Source organism: Hyla sarda, chromosome 1, assembly GCF_029499605.1.
Source record: "Hyla sarda isolate aHylSar1 chromosome 1, aHylSar1.hap1, whole genome shotgun sequence".
NCBI classification, from domain to species: domain Eukaryota; kingdom Metazoa; phylum Chordata; class Amphibia; order Anura; family Hylidae; genus Hyla; species Hyla sarda.
The window spans coordinates 61,982,828-62,010,119 of NC_079189.1; the positions used below are offsets into that span (position 1 = coordinate 61,982,828).

At 45.8% G+C, this 27,292-nt stretch overlaps 1 long non-coding RNA gene across 1 annotated transcript in view; it reads left to right on the forward strand.

Moving 5' to 3' along the window:
* The window catches only part of LOC130301101 (uncharacterized), a 41,512-nt gene extending 24,019 nt beyond the window's left edge, over nt 1-17,493 (forward strand). Inside the window, exon 3 of the long non-coding RNA XR_008851803.1 lies at nt 17,354-17,493. This is a non-coding gene — a long non-coding RNA (uncharacterized LOC130301101). The remainder of the gene's footprint in view (nt 1-17,353) is intronic.
* Nucleotides 17,494-27,292: the final 9,799 nt, after the last annotated feature.

Here is a 27,292-nt window from a genome sequence, read left to right on the forward strand (position 1 = left end):
ATCGATCAATGGTTTCTAATAGGAAACCATTGATCAATGATTCCGCCGCTTGACTGCTCATGCCTGGATCTCAGGCACTGAGTAGTCATTCGGCGATCGGACACCAGGAGTCGCAGCAGTTCAGGATGCCGCAATTTCATCGCGGACATCCCGAACAGCCCCCGGAGCTAACCGGCATTGTTTCACTTTCACTTTAGACGCGGCATTCAACTTTGAACGCCGCGCTTTAAAGAGTTAATAGCGTGCAGCACCACGATCACGGCACCACGATCAGTGCACGATCAGTGCACGATCACACCGTGGCACCACGTCATAGAAAGGGAAAGAACTGAGGACGTACCGGTACGTCCTTGCTTCTTAACAGGTTAAGGACTTAGGGTGTACCTGTACGCCCTGAGTCTGCTCCCATTCTATAACGTTGGGCCACAGCGTCATAGCAGGTCTGGCCCAGCCTCTAGCAATGGCCGTAGCTAATAGCACTGATCGCGGTGCCGTGCACTATTAACCCTTTAGACTCGGCATTCAAAGTTGTTCGCCGCTTCTAAAGTGAAAGTAAAACGCTGCCGGTTAGCTCAGGGGGCTGTTCGGGACCGCCACGATTTCATCCCGATTTCATCCCGAACAGCTGTTGGACAGCAGGAGGATCCCTACCTTCCTCCTCGCTGTCCGATTGCCGAATGACTGCTCAGTACCTGAGATCCAGGCATGAGCAGTCAAGTGGCAGAATCGTTGATCAATGTAAAAGATCAGTGTGTGCAGTGTTATAGCCCCCTGTGGGAGCTATAACATTGCAAAAAAAAAAAAAAAGTAAATAAAGATCATTTAACCCCCTTTCCTAATAAAAGTTTGAATCACCCCCCTTTCCCATTAAAAAAAAAAACTGTGTAAATAAATATTGGATATTGTGATATTGAATGTTGTTTTAAGTTACATTGGCCTAGAAAAGACTTCTGTATGCTGAAAATATTGTAGTATTGAGTATACTCACTCAATGCCTCATAACCTAATGGTAGCAGAACCTTAACTTGTTCAGAATAACTAGAATTCATATTTGAAAATGTAGAAAGTAATAAATGTTGCCCTTCTTTAGATGTAAAGACAGATTGTAATAGATAAACATACATACTGCAGACCTATCTTTCATGAAAGAACTATCTTCATCATTTATCTTAGTGTATTGTTACGCCGAGCGCTCCGGGTTCCCGCTCCTCCCCGGAGCGCTCGCTTCACCTCCTCCGCTGCAGCGCTCCGGTCACGTCCTCTGACCCGGGGCGCTGCGATCCTGCTGCTAGCCGGGATGCGATTCGCGATGCGGGTAGCGCCCGCTCGCGATGCGCACCCCGGCTCCCCTACCTGACTCGCTCCCCGTCTGTTCTGTCCCGGCGCGCGCGGCCTCGCTCCCTAGGGCGCGCGCGCGCCGGGTCTCTGCGATTTAAAGGGCCACTGCGCCGCTGATTGGCGCAGTGGTTCCAATTAGGGTTATCACCTGTGCACTCCCTATATTACCTCACTTCCCTTGCACTCCCTTGCCGGATCTTGTTGCCTTAGTGCCAGTGAAAGCGTTCCTTGTGTGTCCCTTGCCAGTGTTTCCAGACCTTCTGCCGTTGCCCCTGACTACGATCCTTGCTGCCTGCCCCGACCTTCTGCTACGTCCGACCTTGCTTCTGCCTACTCCCTTGTACCGCGCCTATCTTCAGCAGCCAGAGAGGTGAGCCGTTGCTAGTGGATACGACCTGGTCACTACCGCCGCAGCAAGACCATCCCGCTTTGCGGCGGGCTCTGGTGAAAACCAGTAGTGGCTTAGAACCGGTCCACTAGCACGGTCCACGCCAATCCCTCTCTGGCACAGAGGGTCCACTACCTGCCAGCCGGCATCGTGACAGTAGATCCGGCCATGGATCCCGCTGAAGTTCCTCTGCCAGTTGTCGCTGACCTCACCACGGTGGTCGCCCAGCAGTCACAACAGATTGCGCAACAAGGCCAACAGCTGTCTCAACTGACCGTTATGCTACAACAGTTGCTACCACAGCTTCAGCAGTCATCTCCTCCGCCAGCTCCTGCACCTCCTCCGCAGCGAGTGGCCGCTCCTGGGATACGCTTATCCTTGCCGGATAAATTTGATGGGGACTCTAAGTTTTGCCGTGGCTTCCTTTCCCAATGTTCCCTGCATCTGGAGATGATGTCGGACCTGTTTCCCACTGAAAGGTCTAAGGTGGCTTTCGTAGTCAGTCTTCTGTCCGGAAAAGCCCTGTCATGGGCCACACCGCTCTGGGACCGCAATGACCCCGTCACTGCCTCTGTACACTCCTTCTTCTCGGAAATCCGAAGTGTCTTTGAGGAACCTGCCCGAGCCTCTTCTGCTGAGACTGCCCTGTTGAACCTGGTCCAGGGTAATTCTTCCGTTGGCGAGTATGCCGTACAATTCCGTACACTTGCTTCAGAATTGTCCTGGAATAATGAGGCCCTCTGCGCGACCTTCAAAAAAGGCCTATCCAGCAACATTAAAGATGTTCTGGCCGCACGAGAAATTCCTGCTAATCTACATGAACTTATTCACCTAGCCACTCGCATTGACATGCGTTTTTCTGAAAGGCGTCAGGAACTCCGCCAAGATATGGACTCTGTTCGCACGAGGCGTTTCGTCTCCTCGGCTCCTCTCTCCTCTGGTCCCCTGCAATCTGTTCCTGTGCCTCCCGCCGTGGAGGCTATGCAGGTCGACCGGTCTCGCCTGACACCTCAAGAGAGGACACGACGCCGTATGGAGAACCTCTGCCTGTACTGTGCTAGTACCGAACACTTCCTGAGGGATTGTCCTATCCGTCCTCCCCGCCTGGAAAGACGTACGCTGACTCCGCACAAAGGTGAGACAGTCCTTGATGTCTACTCTGCTTCTCCACGTCTTACTGTGCCTGTGCGGATGTCTGCCTCTGCCTTCTCCTTCTCTACAGTGGCCTTCTTGGACTCTGGTTCTGCAGGAAATTTTATTTTGGCCTCTCTCGTCAACAGGTTCAGCATCCCAGTGACCAGTCTCGCCAGACCCCTCTACATCAATTGTGTAAATAATGAAAGATTGGACTGTACCATACGTTTCCGCACGGAGCCCCTTCTTATGAGCATCGGATCTCATCATGAGAGGATTGAACTTTTGGTCCTCCCCAATTGCACCTCGGAGATTCTCCTTGGACTTCCCTGGCTTCAACTTCATTCCCCAACCCTGGATTGGTCCACTGGGGAGATCAAGAGTTGGGGGTCCTCTTGTTCCAAGAACTGTCTAAAACCGGTTCCCAGTAACCCTTGCCGTAACTCTGTGGTTCCTCCAGTAACCGGTCTCCCTAAGGCCTATATGGACTTCGCGGATGTTTTCTGCAAAAAACAAGCTGAGACTCTACCTCCTCACAGGCCTTATGATTGCCCTATCGACCTCCTCCCGGGTACTACTCCACCCCGGGGCAGAATTTATCCTCTCTCTGCCCCAGAGACTCTTGCCATGTCCGAATACGTCCAGGAGAATCTAAAAAAGGGCTTTATCCGTAAATCCTCCTCTCCTGCCGGAGCCGGATTTTTCTTTGTCTCCAAAAAAGATGGCTCCCTACGTCCTTGCATTGACTACCGCGGTCTTAATAAAATCACGGTTAAGAACCGCTACCCCTTACCCCTCATCTCTGAACTCTTTGATCGCCTCCAAGGTGCCCACATCTTCACTAAATTGGACTTAAGAGGCGCCTATAACCTCATCCGCATCAGAGAGGGGGACGAGTGGAAAACGGCATTTAACACCAGAGATGGACACTTTGAGTATCTGGTCATGCCCTTTGGACTGTGCAATGCCCCTGCCGTCTTCCAAGACTTTGTCAATGAAATTTTTCGTGATCTATTATACTCCTGTGTTGTGGTATATCTGGACGATATCCTAATTTTTTCTGCCAATCTAGAAGAACACCGCCAGCATGTCCGTATGGTTCTTCAGAGACTTCGTGACAACCAACTCTATGCCAAAATTGAGAAATGTCTGTTTGAATGCCAATCTCTTCCTTTTCTAGGATATTTGGTCTCTGGCCAGGGACTACAGATGGATCCAGACAAACTCTCTGCCGTCTTAAATTGGCCACGCCCCTCCGGACTCCGTGCTATCCAACGCTTTTTGGGGTTCGCCAATTATTACAGGCAATTTATTCCACATTTTTCTACCATTGTGGCTCCTATCGTGGCCTTAACCAAAAAAAATGCTGATCCCAAGTCCTGGCCTCCTCAAGCAGAAGACTCCTTTAAACAACTCAAGTCTGCCTTTTCTTCGGCTCCCGTGCTCTCCAGACCTGACCCTTCCAAACCCTTCCTATTGGAGGTTGATGCCTCCTCAGTAGGAGCTGGAGCTGTTCTTCTACAAAAAAATCCTTCCGGGCATGCTGTCACTTGTGGTTTTTTCTCTAGGACCTTCTCTCCAGCGGAGAGGAACTACTCCATCGGGGATCGAGAGCTTCTAGCCATTAAATTAGCACTTGAGGAATGGAGGCATCTGCTGGAGGGATCAAGATTTCCTGTTATTATCTACACCGACCACAAGAACCTCTCCTACCTCCAGTCGGCCCAACGGCTGAATCCTCGCCAGGCCCGGTGGTCTCTGTTCTTTGCCCGATTTAATTTTGAGATTCACTTTCGTCCTGCCGATAAGAACATTAGAGCCGATGCTCTCTCTCGTTCCTCGGATGCCTCAGAAGTTGATCTCCCTCCGCAACACATCATTCCACCTGACTGCCTGATCTCCACTTCTCCTGCCTCCATCAGGCAGACTCCTCCAGGAAAGACCTTTGTTTCTCCACGCCAACGCCTCGGAATTCTCAAATGGGGTCACTCCTCCCATCTCGCAGGTCATGCGGGCATCAAGAAATCTGTGCAACTCATCTCCCGCTTCTATTGGTGGCCGACTCTGGAGACGGATGTTGGGGACTTTGTGCGAGCCTGCACTATCTGTGCCCGGGATAAGACTCCTCGCCAGAAGCCCGCTGGTTTTCTTCATCCTCTGCCTGTCCCCGAACAGCCTTGGTCACTGATTGGTATGGATTTTATTACTGATTTACCCCCTTCCCGTGGCAACACTGTTATTTGGGTGGTCGTTGATCGATTCTCCAAAATGGCACATTTCATTCCTCTTCCTGGTCTTCCTTCTGCGCCTCAGTTGGCTAAACAATTTTTTGTACACATTTTTCGTCTTCACGGGTTGCCTACGCAGATTGTCTCGGATAGAGGGGTCCAATTCGTGTCTAAATTCTGGAGAGCTCTCTGTAAACAACTCAAGATTAAATTAAATTTTTCCTCTGCATATCATCCCCAGTCCAATGGACAAGTAGAAAGAATTAACCAGATCCTGGGTGATTATTTGCGACATTTTGTTTCCTCCCGCCAGGATGACTGGGCAGATCTCCTTCCATGGGCCGAATTCTCGTATAACTTCAGGGTCTCTGAATCTTCCTCCAAATCCCCTTTTTTCGTGGTGTACGGCCGTCACCCTCTTCCCCCCCTCCCTACCCCCTTGCCCTCTGGTCTGCCCGCTGTGGATGAAATTTCTCGTGACCTTTCCATTATATGGAGAGAGACCCAAAATTCTCTCTTACAGGCTTCTTCACGCATGAAGAGGTTCGCGGATAAGAAAAGAAGAGCTCCCCCCGTTTTTTCCCCTGGAGACAAGGTATGGCTCTCCGCTAAATATGTCCGCTTCCGTGTCCCTAGCTACAAGTTGGGACCACGCTATCTTGGTCCTTTCAAAATTTTGTGTCAAATTAATCCTGTCTCTTATAAACTTCTTCTTCCTCCTTCTCTTCGTATCCCTAATGCCTTTCACGTCTCTCTTCTCAAACCACTCATCCTCAACCGTTTTTCTCCCAAATCTGTTCCTCCCACTCCTGTTTCCGGCTCCTCGGACGTCTTCTCGGTCAAGGAGATTTTGGCTGCCAAAAAGGTCAGAGGGAAAAATTTTTTTTTAGTAGACTGGGAGGGTTGTGGTCCTGAAGAGAGATCCTGGGAACCTGAGGACAACATCCTTGACAAAAGTCTGCTCCTCAGGTTCTCAGGCTCCAAGAAGAGGGGGAGACCCAAGGGGGGGGGTACTGTTACGCCGAGCGCTCCGGGTTCCCGCTCCTCCCCGGAGCGCTCGCTTCACCTCCTCCGCTGCAGCGCTCCGGTCACGTCCTCTGACCCGGGGCGCTGCGATCCTGCTGCTAGCCGGGATGCGATTCGCGATGCGGGTAGCGCCCGCTCGCGATGCGCACCCCGGCTCCCCTACCTGACTCGCTCCCCGTCTGTTCTGTCCCGGCGCGCGCGGCCTCGCTCCCTAGGGCGCGCGCGCGCCGGGTCTCTGCGATTTAAAGGGCCACTGCGCCGCTGATTGGCGCAGTGGTTCCAATTAGGGTTATCACCTGTGCACTCCCTATATTACCTCACTTCCCTTGCACTCCCTTGCCGGATCTTGTTGCCTTAGTGCCAGTGAAAGCGTTCCTTGTGTGTCCCTTGCCAGTGTTTCCAGACCTTCTGCCGTTGCCCCTGACTACGATCCTTGCTGCCTGCCCCGACCTTCTGCTACGTCCGACCTTGCTTCTGCCTACTCCCTTGTACCGCGCCTATCTTCAGCAGCCAGAGAGGTGAGCCGTTGCTAGTGGATACGACCTGGTCACTACCGCCGCAGCAAGACCATCCCGCTTTGCGGCGGGCTCTGGTGAAAACCAGTAGTGGCTTAGAACCGGTCCACTAGCACGGTCCACGCCAATCCCTCTCTGGCACAGAGGGTCCACTACCTGCCAGCCGGCATCGTGACATGTATTACTCATCCTATTGTTATTTGCAGTCTGAGAATTCTCAGCTGTCTTCATATCCTTCGGCAGTATGGAGTGGTAGAACATATGTTTACTTTGGATGTGCTTGGTGGGGAGGAATTGTGGTCTGGGAACCTGCCCTATTCTCTGTACAGTGCTCATTGTCTTAGCTGTTTCTGACAGCTAGTCAGACCCCCATCAGTCCATTGAGTAGCTGGTTTAAACCATGTGCAGTCAGTATATATTGCATAACAAACAGAAGCACCCAACATAAATTTATGTCAGAAAGTCATTAAATGGGTAACAAATGGTGCAAGGTGAATTCCACCATAACGCCTAATGTAGACTTTATTTTTTTGGTCAATTAAATATGATTAGTTGTTGTGAGCAATTTCATAGCTATTCTATTGCACTAGTTTGGATACCAGACCCAGCCCCCCCCCCCCCCCAGCCCAGTAGGGTTCTCTCCATGAAATAGATAATAATCTGACAAAATGAAATCTAAATAGGGTGCAAATAAACTAAAAGTAATACAACCTATGCGTACTCAGGAGCTGTAGTAGCAGGCTGTAACACAGAAGTGGCCCGTACTTGCATTATTGGTTTCTATAGTGAACTCTGTTATTCAAACAATTATTAAAAACATATTTTATATAGTACAAATATGCTGCAAACTGTAGTAGGTCAAGATCTAGGTCTATAACATATGAAGCAGGGAAGGAGGGGCCATCTGATTTTTACCCAGTCTGTGGCTATGATCATGAAACTAAAGGGTGGGGTTATGCAAATATGGACTATGGTAAGGTATTGTATGATTCCCAGGTTGCATGTTCATTTGAAAAAAAATAAAAGTTAAGTGAAATTCTATTGCTATTTGCAAACAGGTTTTTAAGCAGGTTATTAACAATAATACACTATTAATATAGAAATATAGTTTATGCTCCATCTAATAATCCCAGTTCTGAGCAAGTAAAGTATCTTTGTATTGGCAATTTTGACAATTATTGTTTTTCTAAGTTTCCAACTTAACCCCTTAAGGACCCAGCCCAAATATACCTTAAGGACCCGGCCATTTTTTTAACACCTGACCACTGTCACTTCAAGCATTAATAACTCTGTGATGCTTTTACCTTTCATTCTGATTCCGAGAATGTTTTTTCGTAACATATTCTACTTTATGTTAGCGGTAACATTTTGTCGATACTTCTATCATTTGTTGGTGAAAAATTCCCAAATTTTATGAAAAAATAGAAAATTTTGCATTTTTTTAACTTTGAAGCTCTCTGCTTATAAGGAAAATGAATATTCCAAATAAATTATATATTGATTCACATATACAACATGTCTACTTTATGTTTGCATCATAAAGTTGACATGTTTTTACTTTTGAAAGACATCAGAGGGCTTCAAAGTTCAGCAGCAATTTTCCAATTTTTCACAAAATTTTCAAAATTGGATTTTTTCAGGGACCAGTTAGGAAGTGGATTTGAGGGTCCTTCTTATAAGAAATACCCCATAAATGACACCATTATAAAAACTGCACCCCTCAAAGTATTCAAAATGACATTCAAAAGGTTTGTTAACCCTTTTGGTGTTTCACAGGAATAGCAGCAAGTTGTAGGAGAAAATTCAAAATCTTCATTTTTTACACTCGCATGTTCTTGTAAACCCAATTTTTGCATTTTTACAAGGGGAAAAAGAGAGGAATTTTCTTAAAATGTGTAACCCAATTTCTCTCGAGTAAGGAAATACCTCATATGTGTATGTTAAGTGTTCAGCGAGCTCAGTAGAGGGCTCATAAGGGAAGAAGCGACAGTGGGATTTTGGAGAGTGAGTTTTTCTGAAATGGTTTTTGGGGGGCATGTCACATTTAGGAAGCCCCTATGGTTCCAGGACAGCAAAAAAAAAAAAAAAAAAAAAAACACATGGCATACTATATTGGAAATACACCCCTCAAGGAACATAACAAGGGGTCCAGTGAGCCTTAACACCCCACAGGTGTTTGACAACTTTACGTTAAAGTTGGATGTGTACATTTTTTTATTTTTTTTCATTAAAACACTCGTTTTCCCCCAATTTTTTTTATTTTTACAAGGAGTAATAGGAGAAAATGTCCCCCAAAATTTGTAACCCCATCTTTTCTGAGTATGGTACCCCATAAGTTGACCTGAAGTGCACTACGGGCGAACTACAATGCTCAGAAGAGAAGGAGTCATATTTGGCTTTTTGAAAGCAAATTTTGCTCGGGGAGCATGTCGAATTTAGGAAGCCCCTATGGTGCCAGAACAGCAAAAAAAAAAAAAAAAAAAAGACATGGCATACCATTTTGGAAACTAGACCCCTTGAGGAACGTAACAAGTAATAAAGTGAGCCTTAATACCCCACAGGGGTTTCACGACTTTTGCATATGTAAAAAAAATATATATTTTTTTTTCACTAAAATGTGTGTTTCCCGCCAAATTTCACATTTTTGCAAGGGTTAATAGCAGAAAATACCCCCCAAAATTTGTAACCCCATCTCTTCTGAGTGTGGAGGGACCCCATAAGTTGACCTGAAGTGCACTACGGGCGAACTATAATGCTCAGAAGAGAAGGAGTCATATTTGGCTTTTTGAGAGCAAATTTTGCTTGGGGAGCATGTTGCATTTAGGAAGCCCTTATGGTGCCACGACAGCAAAAAAAAAAAAAAAAAAAACACATGGCATACCATTTTGGAAACTACACCCCTTGAGGAATGTAGCAAGGAATAAAGTGAGCTTTATACCCCACAGGGGTTTCATGACTTTTGCATATGTAAAAAAAAAAAAAAATTTCACTAAAATGTGTGTTTCCCCCCAAATTTCACATTTTTGCAAGGGTTTTTGCACGGGTTAATACCCCATAAGTGGACGTCAAATGCACTGCATTAGCACTACAATGCTCAGAAGAGAAGGAGTCACATTTGCAAATTTTGCTGAAATACTGCCAGAAAAGCAAAAAAAAAAAAAATAATAATAATTTGTAAATACATTTCTTTGGAAAAAGGACATACCTCATATCTGGCCGTAAAACGGATCTCCATCTGCACACTGGTCACGGAGGAACAGGAGGGCAGTCAGGGGCCTTGAGCTTCTGCCTATGGAGCCAGAACAGTGGGACTCCCCCCCCCCCCCTCAAGGGGCATTATATGGAGTACACTAATAACTAACAAGGGGTACAGTGGGACACAAAAGGATAAAACAGGTTATGTTCCCAGAATGATGACCCAGAGCATAGCCAAAACTAAAAAATATGCCCACCCCAAACCCTATGCTCTGAATCATCATTCTGGGAATGTGTTGTGTGTGGCCGTCCCTAACCTGTTGCCTCAAATGCGCACCCGCTCAGGTGGAGAGAGAGCGCTGCGCTTTTGAGGCAACATAAAAAGTCCCCGATGATAGTGACTCAGTGACCCATGACCCAGAGAAAAAAAATACCTCCAGAGGTATTACCAGTTTTTTTTTTTCTTAATGAGAGTTTTTTGGAAAATGTAGTGGTTGTATGGGGTTAAAACTTGGAATGTACTCTGGACTTGGTACATTTGGGTCAAATTATGGAAAATTAAAATGAAAAGAGAAAATGTAGTACTGCATGGAAGTGTGATACTCCCTGAAGCAGTTTTTAATGCAGAGGCCCGGATGATCAGGGCAAGTATCACATTGATAGGTGGTGTACTTCCGTATACCCCTCCTGTTACACACTCTGCATTTTTTCTGGGATCGTCCCTTCTTTCCAGTGTGGGGGACCTCACCTGGAAAGTGTTGGCCTGGGACGATCCTGGCACCTATAACTTCAGTTCCTTGGGAAGTCCGGCCTGCTCTTTCCCGGTCAGCAAAGATCAGGACCTTTAGGACTTCTTCTTGGAACTGAAGGTATGTCGTGTTTTCCGCATGGCGTTATATGGCTTCAGGATTTGATCAGAAAGATCAACTCCCCCCATATACCGATTGTAGTCCAGAATACAATCAGGCTTGAGGACTGTTGTTGTGGTACCTCGCACAGGGGCAGGTGAGCTGCCGTTACCATGAATAGTGGTCAGCATAAGGACATCCCTCTTATCCTTATACTTGACCAGCAACAGGTTTTCATGGGTAAGGGCACGGGACTCACCCTTGGGCATAGGTGTCTGAACAAAATTTAGAGGGAGGCCTCTCTGATTCTTCTGCACGGTCCCACAAGCGGACGTCGATCTGGCGGCAAGGGATGTGAAGAGAGGGATGCTGGTATAAAAGTTGTCCACGTACACGTGGCAACCCTTATCCAGCAATGGTTACATAAGGTCCCAAACGATTTTCCCGCTAACACCCAGAGTGGTGGAACAATTTGGGGGTTCAATACGGGAATCTCGTTCCTCATACACCCTAAACTTGAGAGTGTACCCGGAGGTACTCTCATAAAGTTTATATAGCTTCACGCCATATTGCGCCCGCTTTGAGGGAATAAACTGGCGGAAGATGAGTCTCCCCTTAAAACTGATGAGAGACTCATCTACAGAGAGCTCCCTAAGCGCTACATAGGCCTCCAAAAATTTGGCCCCAAAGTGATCGATGACCGGCCTCACTTTGTAAAGCCGGTCATAGGTGGGATCACTTCGGGGTGGACATGCCACATTATCTGCATAATGGAGGCATTTCCGAATGGCCTCGAACCGCTTCCGTGCCTTGGCCATACTGTACAGCGGGGTCTGGTATAGGACATCCCCGCTCCAGTACTGCCTGACACTTGGCTTTTTGACCAGGCCCGTGTGCAGCACGAGGCCCCAAAATGTCCTCATTTTGGCTGCACTGACGGTGTACCATTCATTGGACCTGGCCAAAAAAGAATCAGGGTGGTGGGCGATGAACTGCCTGGCGTACAGATTTGTCTGCTCCACCATGTGATTGACCAGGCTGTCACTGAAAAAATAACTGAAAAAGTCAAATTCAGTGAACCCAGCCGTATCAATCCGGATTCCGGAGTCGCCAACAAACTCCGGAATCCGTGGCTGATAACCCTCTGGGGGTCTCCAGACAGGTTCACCGGAAGGGGGCTCCGGTAAAATCGCCGGGGGGGTCGGACTCCTAGTACGAGCGGCATCACCACTCGCACTAGTGCCAGCCACTGGGACACTTTCATGGGGGGTGCGTGGCCTCGCCTGGCGGCGTCTCTGCCGCCATGCAGGGGGCTCATCATCACTACTAGATGATTTGGAGTCGGAGGCAAGAAAAGCGTATGCCTCTGCTACCAAAAATGCCCGGCGAGCCATCGCCTTTTTCTACGGTGGCGGGGGGGGGGGGGGGCAGGGGGTGTGTGTGGGGGGTGGCGGGGATGTATGTAGTGTGTTTGCTTGGTGTATACTATATATAACGGTGTGTGATTAGAAATCACACACCGTTATATGAACAAAAATAAAAAGCTGCGGCCCAAAAAAAATGGGGGGGGGGGGGGGCAAATACAGCGCCCTGAACCCCTAATAGGACCCGGGTCAAGCTGAATAATCGCCGGCAGACCTTTGGGGACCTATTAGGGGGTCAGGGGGGAGGGGGGGGATTTGTTTTACGCTATTTTTTCCTACCTTTCCCTGGGGGGTTTTCTGCCCCTGCTCTATGGGGATCGTCGGTCCTGAGGGGGCTCCAATCCTCACAGGGGGGGGTCCCTGGCACCTTCTAGCAGCTTTGCCCGCTGACTGAACTCAGCTAACAGGCAGAGCTGCAAGAAGATGCAGTTAACCCCTCCCCCGCCGGGTGCTATTGGCTGGACCATCGTCCAGCCAATAGCAGCGCTCCTGGGGGGGGGGGGGTGACGAAATAACCACCTCCCCATAGATACAGTGGGTGATAAGGGGTGTATTGTACACCCCCGATCACCTTGTATCTTCGAGTCAGCGGGTCACACGTGACCCGTATGACCCGAATCGCGGCAGATCGTTAGTGTGAATTCACCAACGATCTGCCGCGATCGCCGACATGGGGGGGTCTGATGACCCCCCTGGGCATTTGCGCGGGATGCCTACTGAACAATATCAGCAGGCATCCCGGTCCCCGCCCGATGCACGGCAGGGACCGAAATTCCCACGGACGTATGGATACGCCCTGGGTTCTTAAGTACCAGGACCTCAAGGCGTATCCATACGCCCTAGGTCCTTAAGTGGTTAAACAATAAAAAAAAGGATAACTGCAGTACCGACTCCTCCAGTGAAAAAAACTGGTGGAAATGTATTCCATAATAGCAGTGTAAAGAGCAACTTTTTAGTTGGCTTACCTAGCCTTTTGCTTGAGAATAGACTTCATATAGGGAGAGAGAGAGGGTGTGAGAGAGCGAGCGCGAGAGAAAGAGAGCGAGAGAGCGCGAGAGAGAGAGCAAGAGCAAGAGGGAGAACAAACTGTAAAATTAGCACCGATACTAAATATAAGATTACAATGAGATTAACTCTTTCGCGAAATTGAACGTATATGGATGTCAAATGTTGTGTGTATAGAGTGAACTTCATATCCAGCAGTTGTCAACTGCTATCTGCAGCTGACACCCGCCATCAGTGATTGGAGTTCCAATGCCAGTCATTTAACCTGTTGGAGACGAAGGGCGTATGCATACGCCCTTGCGTCCTGGTACTTAAGGACAAAGGGCGTATCCATACGTCCGTGGGAATTTCGGTCCCCGCTGCGCACCGGGCGGGGACCGGGCCAGGGTGACTGCTGATATCTATCAGCAGGCACCCCGTGCAAATGCCCAGGGGGGTCATTAGACCCCCCCATGTCGGCAATCTGCGCAAATCGCAAGTGAATTCACACTTGCGATTTGCGCCGATTCCGGGTCATTACGGGTCTATGGTGACCCGGTGACCCGGAATAGAAGGGGGATCGCGGGTGTCTAAGACACCCACGATCCCCCTGTAGCCATAGGAGTGAGGTGGCAGAGGTGCCACCCCTCCTATCCCTGCTATTGGTGGTCTAGACGCGACCACCAATAGCAGATCAGGGGCGGAGGGGTTTACTTTTGTTTTCCCCGTCCTGCCCACCCACAATAGGCGGGGCAGAACGGAGAAAACGAAGAGGACCGGGCGCCGACGTCCACTTACCCCTCCGGAGGCAGCGGAGCGACGGGGATCGGCGGGCGGCGACGGAGATCTGCGGCGGCGTGCGGCAGAAGAGGACGGCTCCCGGATGCGACGGAAGACGGTGAGTAGTTGCATAGCAACATCTAGAGGGCTACAGTCTGAGACCACTATAGTGGTCTCTAGACTGTAGCCCTCCAGATGTTGCAAAACTACAGCTCCCAGCATGCCCAGACAGCTGTTTGCTGTGTGGGCATGCTGGAATTTGTAGTTTTGCAACAGCTGGAGGTCTGCAGTTTAGAGACCACTGCACAGTGATCTCTATACTGCCCTCTAGATCTTGCAAAACTACAACTCCTAGTATGCCCACACAGCTGTTTGCTGTCTGGGCATGCTGGGAGTTGTAGTTTTGCAACATCTGGAGGTCCACAGTTTGGAGATCACTGTTCAGTGGTCTCTAAATTGTAGCACTCCAGATGTTGCAAAACTACAAATTCCAGCATGCCCACACAGAAAACAGCTGTCTCGGCATGCTGGGAGTTGTAGTTGCGTACCTCCAGCTGTTGCATAACTACATCTCCCAGCATGCCCTTCTGTGACCAGTCATGCTGGGAATTGTAGTTTTGCAACAGCTGGAGGCACACTGGTTGGAAAATACTGAGTTAGGTAACAGAATCTACCTCAGTATTTTCCAACCAGTGTGCCTCCAGCTGTTTCAAAACTACAACTCCCAGCAGGTACTGACAGACCGTGCATGCTGGGAGTTGTAGTTTTGCAACAGCTGGAGGCTTACTGGTTGGAAAATACTGAGTTAGGTACAGAACCTAAGTGAAGGTTTTCCAACCAGGGTGCCTCCAGCTGTTGCAAAACTACAACTCCCAGCATGTACTGACAGACCGTGCATGCTGGGAGTTGTAGTTTTGAAACAGCTGGAGGTTCCCCCCCATGAGAACGTACAGGGTACATTCACACGGGCGGGTTTACAGCAAGTTTCCTGCTTCAAGCATGAGCTGCGGCAAATTTTTGATGCAGTGCAAATTCCTAGCGGGAAACTCACCGTAACCCGCCAGTGTGAATGTACCCTAAAAACACTACACTATACTAACACCTAATAAAGAGTAAAACACTACATAAACACCCCCTTACACTGTCCCCCCCAATAAAAAGGAACAGCAGTGTTTCCAAAACGGAGCCTCCAGCTGTTGCAAAACAAAAACTCCCAGCATTTCCGGACAGCCACTGACTGTCCAGGCATGCTGGGAGTTTAGCAACAGCTGGAGGCACCCTGTTTGGGAATCACTGGCGTAGAATATCCCTATGTCCACCCCTATGCAATTCCTAATATAGTCCTCAAATGCGCATGGTGCTCTCTCACTTCGGAGCCCTGTCGTATTTCAAGGAAACAGTTTAGGGCCACATATGGGGTATCTCCGTACTCGGGAGAAATTGCACTACAAATTTTGGGGGGCTTGTTCTCCTTTTACCCCTTATGAAAAGGAAAAGTTGGGGTCTACACCAGCCTGTTAGTGTAAAAAAAAAAAAAAATTACACTAACATGCTGGTGTTGCCCTTTGCTTTTTATTTTCACAAGAGGTAAAAGGAAAAAAAAGACCCCCACAATTTGTAACGCAATTTCTCCTTAGTACAGAAATACCCCATATGTGGCCGTAAAATACTCTGCGGGCGCACAACAAGGCTCAGGAGTGAGAGCGCACCATCTACATTTGAGGCCTAAATTGGTGATTTGCACAGGGGTGGCTGATTTTACAGCGGTTCTGACATAAACCCAAAAAAATAAATGCCAACATGTGATCCCATTTTGGAAACTACACCCCTCACGTAATGTAATAAGGGGTACAGTGAGCATTTACGCCCCACAAGTGTCTGACAGATTTTTGGAACAGTGATCCGTGAAAATGAAAAATGTAATTTTTTTGTTTGCACAGCCCACTGTTCCAAAGATCTGTTAAAAGCCAGTAGGGTGTAAATGCTCACTGTACCCCTTATTACATTCCGTGAGGGGTGTAGTTTCCAAAATGGGGTCACATGTGGGGGGGTCCACTGTTCTGGCACCACAGGGGGCTTTGTAAATGCACATGGCCCCCGACTTCCATTCCAAACAAATTCTCTCTCTAAAAGCTCAATGGCGCTCCTTCTCATCTGAGCGTTGTACTTCGCTCGCAGTGCACTTGACGTCCAAACATGGGGTATTTCCATACTCAGAAGAAATGGGGTTACAAATTTTGGGGGGCATTTTCTCCTATTACCCTTTGTAAAAAAGTTAAATTTGGGGAAAAACCAGCATTTTAGTGGAAAAATATTTTTTTTCATTTACACATCCCACTTTAACAAAAAGTTGTCAAACACCTGTGGGGTGTTAAGGCTCACCATACCCCTTGTTACGTTCCTTGAGGGGTGTCGTTTCCATAATAGTGTGCCATGTGGGGTTTTTTGCTGTCCTGGCACCATAGGGGCTTCCTAAATGGGACATGCCCCCCAAAAACCATTTCAGAAAAACTCCATCTCCTAAATCCCATTGTTGCTCCTTCGCTTCTGAGCCCTCTAGTGCACCCGCCGAACACTTGACATACACATATGAGGTATTTTCTTACGCGAGAGAAATAGGGTTACAAATTTTGAGAGGATTTTTTTCCTTTTACCCCTTGTAAAAATTAAAAAACTGGGTCTACAAGAACATGCGAGTGTAAAAAAATGAAGATTTTGAAATTTCTCCTTCACTTTGCTGCTATTCCTGTGAAACACCTAAAGGGTTAACACACTGACTGAATGTCATTTTGAATACTTTGAGGGGTGCAGTTTTTATAATGGGGTCATTTATGGGGTATTTCTAACCAGAAGACCCTTCAAATCCACTTCAAACCTGAACTGGTCCCTGAAAAATTCCGATTTTGAAAATTTTGCGAAAAATTGGAAAATTTTTGCTGAACTTTGAAGCCCTCTGGTGTCTTCCAAAAGTGAAAACTCATAAATTTTATGATGCAAACATAAAGTAAACATATTGTATATGTGAATCAATATATAATTTATTTGAAATATCCATATTCCTTATAAGCAGAGAGCTTCAAAGTTAGAAAAATGCAAAATTTTAAAATTTTTCATGAAATTTTTGAATTTTTCACCAAGAAAGGATGCAAGTATCGCCGAAAATTTACCACTAACATAAAGTAGAATATGTCATGAAAAAACTATCTCGGAATCAAATTTATAAGTAAAAGCATCCCAGAGTTTTTAATGCTTAAAGTGACAGTGGTCAGATTTGCAAAAAATGCTCCCGTCCTTAGGGTCATAATGGGCTCCGTCCCCAAGGGGTTAACTTGGACAACATATATTTGTTTTTTGCTAGGATAGAAGGAGTTTTCCCTCCTGCTGGCCCTTTCCCTATATGACCCATCGTCCCTTGGAATTGTGTTTGCAATTTGCTTTTAAAATAAAATTTTAAACTGTTTTAATATATTCTTTGTTTTGTTTTTATTATAAGAAGTATGTAGGATCAGTCTGAAGCTGGAAGAAGCCCGAGCCAGATGTGACTTACACAGATGGACAAAGAAGTATTCAGCTTGACCTGCCCTGCATATGGCGAGATTTAATGTTACGCATAAATCTGTTCGTTGCTTTAGAGGGCTACACCCTGTGTTCGCTTGGATGTGATAAAATCTGCCGGGGACGCTTCAATTATGTCAGATTGTGTGAAACTTGGAGCTAAGAGAATGTGCCTGAAAATTGCTCTTGGTAATGAGATCTCCTGCACTTGGCTATATCTGTTCTAACTGGATAATGCTTCTATATTTACAGCTGGAAATTGAAGATAAGGATGATTAGTACTGTGGGAGGTCAGTCAGATGAAATGCAACTTTGAATCATTTTAGCCTCTGTGCAATTTTATAAATTGCCTATATTATAGTCAAGCTGAGAGGTAGTTCTATATGTAGAATGGAAGCTGGCCAGGTCATGGAAAGCTTTACGGAAAACAAACATTTGATCCTTTTATATTCACAATAGACGTCTAAAATAAATAACTAGGAAGCCTTAACCCCTTTCTCCAAATTTCCAAACACATAGACAGACATTTAAGATGACTGGTGTGAGTTTTAAACATGTTTAGAGCACAAATGTTGCGGAGAAGGTGGCAGATGTGCGTCAAATTTATCAAATGACGAACAGACTTTGATGAATCTCTATAGAACTATTCTACTTCATTTTGGTTAAATGTAACACGGACCTTAATACAATTGTCGTATAGAGCCATTTCGATAGTTCTATTGGGCAGGGTTGACCTGTGTTAACTTCTAAATCTAGCCTGTGCGTCATTTATGCGACTTTTGTGCAACATTTCACAAAAATTTGCACATGATAAATCAGTGACTACTGCACAAAGTGCTCTAAATAAGAACACTTCTTGGTAATGAAATGTAAACATTCTAAATGAAATGTTTCAGAAAATGTTGCATGGGGCCAGCCTGCGACTTTTCATGCTACAAATTTAGACGAAAAGAGCAGTTTAAATGGTTTGATGAATTCCCCTCATAGTCCCAGATTTGCTATTGTATTTTTTCTCCCTAATTGAATTTCATCCGACCATGTTTTTTTTTTTTTCATCAGATTTACTAATTTGGCGCATTTATCTGGAAAACTGTGGCACACCGATAAAAAGTGGCACATTGCTCCCCAATCAGGTTTTAACAAAGCATTAACAGAAAAATTATAATACAAAAAAAACTCAACCTTTTCCCAACCTACACAGTTCTGAACACTTTAAAATTAGTAAAAAAGAATTTATATTTGTGTACGACTTTGGGACGACTGACATGGAAAAGGACTTGGGAGTCTTAATTAACAGTAAATTTAGCTGTAGAGACCAGTGTCGGGCAGCTGCTGCCAAGGCAAATAAAATCATGGGGTGCATCAATAGGGGCATAGATGCCCACGACAAGGAAATTATTCTACCGCTGTACAAATCACTAGTCAGACCACACATAGAATACTGTGTACAGTACTGGGCACCAGTGTACAAGAAAGATATAGTGGAGCCCGAGAGGGTTCAAAGACGGGCAACCAGTGTAATACGGGGAATGGGAGGACTACAGTACCCAGAAAGATTATGGGTTATTTAGTTTAGAAAAAAGAAGGCTTAGGGGAGACCTAATAAATATGTATAAATATATCAGGGGACAGTACAGAGATCTCTCCCTTGATCTATTTATACCAAGGACTTTATCTATAACAAGGGGGCATCCTCTATATCTAGAGGAAAGAAGGTTTCTACACCAGCACAGATGGGGGTTCTTTACTGTAAGACCAACAAGACTGTGGAATTCTATGGGTCTGGATGCATTTTTGGAGAGTAATAACATTACAGGTTATGGATTCTAGATCTATATCAACTCAGTAGGGACTCATTAGGGTTATAGGTTGAACTTGATGGCCTCTGGTCTTTTTTCGACCTTATGAACTATGTTACTATTATGGACATTTATCAACGGGTTTAGTCAGGTTTTCTCTACTATAACTGTCGACTACGCGATTTTTCTTGCAACATTTTGACTGGAAAGCGAGAAAAGAAAGTTTTCCAAAAATTAACTACGTAGTAATAATTTTTTAATGGACTACGGGTAGTCAGGTATTTATTAGCTGCGACAGTCGCAACTGCACAAAAAAAAGGGTTAAAAATGTACTAAATTTACTCCAGCTCAAACATGGAGCAGAAAAAGCTACTACCAAAGTAAAAAAAGAAAATTTGCTTACGTGAAAGAAAATTATCAACAGGCTTAAAGCAGATGATAAATAAGTCCCACATATGCAAAAAAAAAGTAAGGAAAAAATTACAAAAAAAAAGAAACATTGATAAATGTCCCTATATATATATATATATATATATATATATATATATATATATATATATATATATATATATATAAATATGTAGGGTTTTGAGAAAAACTCATGGACACACTTCCTTTTCGGGTTAAAAAGGCAATTTACGGGGCTGTTCGGGTTTTTCCTATAAAATGTCACAATTTTCTAGCATTTTAGCCCATGAAAATGACACTAAACTGTCAGGATGGAAGTAGTTAACTGGGCCATGCTGTACATTGTCAGAGGAAAACACCACTTACTTATGCCCAAAGAACAATAGACAGTGATACACCTCCTCACCCCTTTGTTCAAAGCAGCACTCCTTCAGTTACCATCACAGCCCACTTGGCAAGTGCAGCACGAATTGGTAAAAAGTTGAAAACTTGTTGAAAGCATGTGTGGAGGGGAGGGAGGCTGGAGGAATGTGTGTGTGTGTGGGGGGGGGGGGTGCATTTAGGGAAAACTGGAGGCATTGTATGTGTGAGTGGGGGAGGCTGGTGGCGTTGTGTATGTTTGTGGGGAAAAAGGCTGTAGGCATTGTATATGTGTGGGTACGGTTGGAGGTATTTGGGGAAGGCTTGAGGTATTGTATGCGTGTGGGAGTAGGCTGTAGATATTGAAATGTGTGTGGGAGGAGGCTGTAGGTATTGTATGTGTGTGGGTAGGCTAAAGGCATTGTGTGTGGGGGGAGGGAGGCTGGAGGAATTGTGTGTGTGTGTGTGGGGGGGGGGGTTGAGTGCATTTAGGGAAAACTGGAGGCATTGTACATGTGTGTAGGGGTGGCTAGTGGCATTGTGTATGTGTGTGGGTGATAAGGCTACAGGCATTGTATGTGTGTGTGTGTGTGTGTGTAGGGTTGGAGGCATTTGGGGAAGGCTTGAGGTATCGTATGTGTGTGGGGGAGACTGTAGGTATCCTATGTGTGTGGGGGGGGCTGTAGGTATTGTATGCGTGTGGGTAGGAGGCTAAAGGCATTGTGTGTGGAGGGGAGAGAGGCTGGAGGAATTGTGGGTGGGTGTGTGTGTGTGTGTGGGGGGGGCATTTAGGGAAAACTGGAGGTATCCTATGTGTGTGTGGGGGAGGCTTGTGGCATTGTATATGTGTGTGGGTACGGATGGAGGCATTTGGGGAAGACTTGAGGTATCGTATGAGTGTGGTGGGAGGCTGTAGGTGTGGTATGTGTGTGGGGGGAGGCTGTAGGTATTGTATGTGTGTGGGAGGATGCTGTAGATATTGTATGTGTGTGGGAGGAGGCTGTAGGTATTGTATGTGTGTGGGTGGGCTAAAGGCATTGTGTGTGGAGGGGAGGGAGGCTGGATGAATTGTGTGTGTGTGTGGGGGGGCATTTAGGAAAAACTGAAGGCATTGTATGTGTGAGTGAGGGAGGCTGGTGACATTATGTATGTTTGTGGTGGAAAAGGCTGGAGGCAATATATATGTTTGAGGTACTGTATGTGTTTGGGGGGAGGCTGTAGGTGTCGTATGTGTGTGCAGGGAGGCTGTAGGTATTGTATGTGTGTGGGAGGAGGCTGTAGATATTGTATGTGTGTGGGAGGAGATTGTAGGTATTGTATGTGTGTGGGTAGGCTAAAGGCATTGTGTGTGGGGGAGGGAGGCTGGAGGAATTGTATGTGTGTGTGGGGAGGAGGTTGGGTGCATTTAGGGGAAACTGGAGGTATTGTACGTGTGTGTAGGGGTGGCTGGTGGCATTGTGTATGTGTGTGTGGAGAATAAGCCTGGAGGCATTGTATATGTGTGTGGGTAGGGTTGGATGCATTTGGGGAAGGCTTGAGGTATCGTATGTGTGTGGGGGGGAGGCTGTAGGTATCCTATGTGTGTGGGGGGAGGCTGTATGTATTGTATGTGTGTGGGTAGGAGACTAAAGGCATTGTGTGTGGAGGGGAGGGAGGCTGGAGGAATTTTGTGTGTCTGTTGGGGAGGCATTTAGGGAAAACTGGAGGCACTGTGTGTGTGGGGGGAGGCTGGTGGCATTGTGTATGTGTGTGGGGGGATAAGACTGGAGGCATTGTATATGTGTGGGTGCGGTTGGAGGCATTTGGGGAAAGCTTGAGCTATTGTATGCATGTGGGGGGAGGCTGTAGGTGTCGTATGTGTGTGGGGGCGAGGCTGTAGGTATTGTATGTGTGTGGGTGGAGGCTGTAGCTATTGTATGTGTGTGGGAAGAGGCTGTAGATATTGTATGTGTGTGGGCAGGAGGCTAAAGACATTGTGTGTGGGGCGCAGGAGGCTGGAGGAATTGTGTGTGTGTGTGGGGGGGGGGGGAGGTTAGGTGCATTTAGGGAAAACTGGAGATATTGTATGTGTGCTGGTGGCATTGTGTATGTGTGGGTAGGGTTGGAGGCAATTGCGAGGTATCATATGTGTGTGTGGGAAGGCTGTAGTTATCGTGTGTGTGAGGGGGGGAGGCTGTAGGTATTGTATGTGTGTGGGAGGAGGCTGTGGATATTGTATGTGTGTGGGAGGAGGGATGCTGAAGGATTTGTGTGTGTGTGGGGGGGGAGGTTGGGGGCATTTAGGGAGAACTGGAGGTGTTGTATGTGTGTGTAAGGGAGGCTGGTGGCATTGTGTATGTGTGTGGGGGAAAGGCGGTGAAGAGTTGTGGCTGAAAGAAGAAATTGTCATGATGATCTGAGCCAGATAGAGAAGAAAAGAGAAAACGAATGACTCCAATCACAGAGGACTTCATCTGGGGAAATGAACTTTACCCCCCAGTCAGCTCATTCACTGTGAGTGGTCCACAGGGACCAATCACAGTGATCGCTGACCAGGACCATCAACAGATGGTCCTGGGGGGTGTTGCAGAAGTATTCCCCTGCTGGAAACAGCGGGGCTTCTGCCAGTTAACCCGTGCGATGTCGCGCATTGCCAGGTTAACTGAATGTCGTTTATAAACGGCGGAATGCACAAAGGACCTGCGCAATCTGCCGTCAACAGCATTATGCAACGCAGCGCGGTGTAGCCGCATGTACTTTTACAATTAATAAATGCGGATCGCAGCAGGTCTCTGGAGAATGACCCAGTGCAATCTGCACCTCAGCCCCTGGACTACAACTCACATCATGGGCAGAGTCTGTCCATGAAGGGAGTAGTAGTTCTAAAAGTCCTGCAGCCAGGGGATGTGCAAGTGCCATCGCTCAGCAGCACCACGGTACTACAACTACTCCCATGATGGGATAGACTCTGTCCCATGATGGGAGTTGTAGTCCAGGGGCTGAGGTGCAGATCGCAGCAGATCATTCTCCAGAGTCCTGCTGCGATCCGCTTTTATTAACTATACGAGCCGGCAGTACATGTGTCTACACTGCGCTGCACACCCACTCCTATATACAGTACTTATAATTCAAAATCCCCGCCGGGAGACGGGAGCTCTGATTGGTTAATAGCTTTTCACCAATCAGTGCTCCCCTCTCCCGGTGGCGGGGATTATGAATTATGACAGTGTATATAGAAGCCCGTGGCATTGCAGTGTAACCGCATGTGCCGCCAGCTTTTACAGTTAACAAATGCGGATCGCAGTGGGTCTCTGGATAATGACCTGCTGCAATCTGCACCTCAGTCCCTGGACTACAACTCCCAAAATGGGCAGAGTCTGTCCATGATGGGAGTAGCAGTCCCTACCGTGCCAAAATAGACACTTTAGACAATTCACAAAAATGACCCAAGTTGGTAGGGGGTCAATTAACCAATATACCAAATCCCAAGGCCGAAGCCCGGGGTGAAAAACCCCTTATTATTCAACCCTTGAAAAATAACCTTTATTGGTGTATCACTAAAACTTCCCACTTAGTGCATTAAAATAGCAACTGACAGGTAAAGTATCAATTGGCAGGGAATAGCTCCCTTTTCCTAGTGCAGTGCTGCAGACACCCGCACTTATAACTGTCAGAGTGTGATTAAAATTATATAGATTGCCCACCCCTACATGTTTCGCCGCGCCGCAGCTTTCTCAAGAGGTATGTGTGGCAACTGCAATTGCAGTCGGCCGAGCTCTATCTCCTTCCAATTCCCGACCTGTTACCCTGTTTTTCATGTGAATCCTGAAATAAAGATACCCATTCTTTCGCATTAAACTGGGTGAGTGCGTAATATGTATGAAGTATCTCTGCCTGTTCCATATAAGCGCACCGCTGACATCATTGTCGCACCACCTGTCCATTCACATCAGCTCAGCTTCAGCGTTCACGGGACCGCTAGACCACACTACAGTGCCGACTGTTTTTCTATTTTTGCATTGCAAAAGATGTGTTGTCTACCATAGATGATAGTCAACTACTGGACTTCCTGCCTGGAGGAAAAGCTGAGAAAAACAGGGTATGTGCTCAGCAAAGATTACACGTTTACATTAAGAAGTAATTTAACATTACCATGTGTAGCTATATAAAGGTAATTTTTTTTTTTAGCTGGGGTTCTCCTTTAATCCTTTCCCACCCTATGTGGGAAATATTTATTTATGCCATCTTGTGTTAATCGTCTTCATAGAAGGTGAGATATAGCTGCTATAGCATATGTGTGAAACTCATGCTAAGAGAAGGGGAGGGAACAGCAGAGTGAAGAGAGACATCTGATTGGTCAGAGAGCACATCAAGTATTATCTCTAATATGCATATACAGTATGTGTCTAAATACTTTAGAATGTTGAGGTTGGTGATATTTTAAAGGAGTTCTCCAGGACTGGAAAACGTATCCCCTATCCTAATAATAGGGGATAAGTTTCAGATCACGGAGATCTCCCATACAGGGCCCTGGCAGTCAGCGGGAAGGGGGCGTGTTGACCACTGCATGAAGCATCAGTGTCAGCCGCTGCTTCGTGTGATGGTTGACACACGCTATCTAGCCTGAGAGCCAGGGCCCCATGCGGGAGATGCGCGCGGGGGCACAGCGGTCAGAAAAAACGTATCCCCTATGCTTAACTTATCCCCTCCTTTAACCCCTTAACGATGCAGGACTTATATTTACGTCCTGCGCTGACCCAGCGTCATGTCGGGTCGGTCCTGGCAGCCATCAACGGCCGGGACCTGCGGATAATGCCAGACATTACCAATCGTGGTGATGCCTGGTATTAACCCTTCAAACGCGACGATCAAAGTTGACCGCCGTGTCTGAAGTGAAACCGAAACCATCCCGGCAGCTCAGTCGGGCTGTTCAGGACCACCGCAGTGAATTAGTGGCGTCCCGAACAGCTTGCAGGACACAAGGAGGATCCCTACCTGCCTCCTGCATGTCTGATCGCCGAATGACTGCTCTGTGCTCTGAGAAGTCGAGCGGCGATAACACTGATCAATGCCATGTTAATTCTTGGCAGTGATCAGTGTAGGAAATCAGTGTGTGCAATGTTATAGCCCCTATGGGTGCTATCACATTGCAAAAAAAAAGTGGAAAAAGTGTTAATAAATGTGATTTAACCCCTCCCCTAATAAAAGTCTGAATCCCCCCCCCCTTTTCCCATAAAAAAACTATGTAAATAAAAATAAATATAAACATATGTAGTATCGCCGCATGCGTAAATGTTTGAACTATATAAATATATAGTTAATTAAACCGCTGGGTCAATGGCGTACACATAAAAACATTCAAAAATCCAAAATAGCATATTTTTCGTCCCATTTTATACCATAAAAAATGAATAAAAAGCGATCAAAAAGTCTAATGGAAAAAAAAATGGTATCGATAAAAACTTCAGATCACAGCACAAAAAATGTAGCCCTCATACATCCCCTTATGTGGAAAAATAAAAAAGTTATAGGGATCTGAAAAGGAAATTTTTAAACGTATACCTTTTCCTGCATGTAGTTATGATTTTTTCCAGAAGTACGACAAAATCAAACCTACATAAGTAGGGTATCATTTTAATCGTCTGAACCTTCAGAATAATGATAAGGTGTCTTTTTAACTGAAAAATGCACTGCGTAGAAACGGAAGCCCCCAAAAGTTACAAAATGGCGTTTTTTTTTTCCTTCAATTTTGACGCACAATGATTTTTTTCCCATTTTGCCATGGATTTTTGGGTAAAATTACTAATATCACTGCAAAGTCGAATTGGTGGCGCAAAAAGTAAGCCATAATATGGAATTTTAGGTGGAAAATTGAAAGGGTTATGATTTTTAAACGGTAAGAAGGAAAAAACGAAAAAGCAAAAATTGAAAAACGCTGAGTCCTTAAGGGGTTAAGCTCCATGTAAACTTCAGGTATGCACAAGAAACAACATTGTCTGCAACTGTTACTGACAAAGTCTTGTATATTCTTATAATACTATGTCTTTCTCTAGCCTCCTTTCTAAAGATAAGCATAGTGGTACTTCATGTATATGCTTCTTTGTTCACTCGAAGCCCTTGGAGGATATTGTTCTGCTATCCTATTGAGAAAGGTAGTGAAGTGTGCCCATTCTCATTTAGATTCGCTACAAAAAAAAGATATTAATGAACGCCATTTAATTAAAAGCACTAAGCCAGCATTATGGGCTATTAACTTTATTGTAATGCTAATCTATTCTTATGTTAAATAAAATATGCTCCTCCTTTCAATGCAATAATTAGATTTGAAGGAACTTTTTGCATTGTGTGAGGCAATTTCTATTGTTTTCTGCACATTAGTGTAACTCAGAGGTTGTACAGCAGACAGATAATATAGGAAATAATGGGGTAAATCTGTTTGTTATATAGACTGCAATTGAAAGAAACAAACGGTTCTAATATAAAGTAGACATGCACAACAGCGCTGTGCTTATCCGGACAATGAGAGTCTATGAAAGCCCTATTAAAGCCTAATTCGCAAAACCATTTTTATGTCATTTAGTAATAATACAATGTATTTCAGTCTGCTACTGTGCATTCGCCTCTCAGATCGCCTTATGTCATGATTCCTCTTTCTTCTTAACCAAAGACAATATATGTGGTCACCAGAAATAGAGTTAGTGCACATGGGGGGCATTGCCAGTAGTGAAGCTGGTGCATATGGGGGGCATTGCCAGTAGTGGAGTTGGTGCAAATGGGGAGGCCACTTATCCTTTTTGTTGGAAGGTTGGATAAGACCTTATCCTTGTTCACTTTTTTGTGTCAAGCTGTTTTATCTGTGTGATAGAAAGCAATCTCTTGGACTCAAAAGCTTAAAAATCTTTTTATTGTCCAATACACAGAGGCGTTACTATAGGAGTTGCAAATAGACCCTGGTATTTTAATGTGCCTAAATGCCTCTCTGCCATATTATAAGACATTAGTGTTAGTAGTTTATGATTATTATTGTTATTTTTAGGGTACATCCACATAGGTTGGTCCAGATTTTCTGCCACTGATCTGAAGCAGCTGTTCAACTGATTTGTTTTGGTTCAGAAACGCTAAGAATGTTCACACTTACTGTATACGCTGCAGATTCATGCTACAGATAAAGTGCTGAAGATTGTATGCTGTGTAAATCTAAAAAAATAAAGAGAGGAATACAGCATAAACTCTGCAACATATACAGTACATACTTTAAGAGTAAACTAATATGTATACATTAAGAGTAAGCTAATAATATCTTTTCATCAGAAATATTCCCATTCAGATAA